The sequence below is a fragment of the Trypanosoma equiperdum genome (genome assembly GCF_001457755.1).
Source record: "Trypanosoma equiperdum strain OVI genome assembly, contig: ctg_360, whole genome shotgun sequence".
NCBI lineage: Eukaryota > Euglenozoa > Kinetoplastea > Trypanosomatida > Trypanosomatidae > Trypanosoma > Trypanosoma equiperdum.
In genome coordinates this window covers 286-494 of record NW_027124266.1, presented here as the reverse complement: position 1 = coordinate 494, position 209 = coordinate 286, and positions in this window count along the sequence as shown.

Below are 209 nucleotides of genomic sequence, written 5' to 3'. Positions count from 1 at the left end.
ATGTACTTTGGGGGAAAGAAGAATGTAAGATAAGCGGTAAAGAATATGACCACAGGTGGATGTTACGCCATATGAATGCAAAACACACCGCGAATGATATCTCACCCATATTCCAGACGATAAAGATAAGAAAAGTGACGCATGAGATGTCAAAGTCGCAAACAAAGGAAGATATACACTAGTGGCGAAAACAACAAAAAAATGATGAA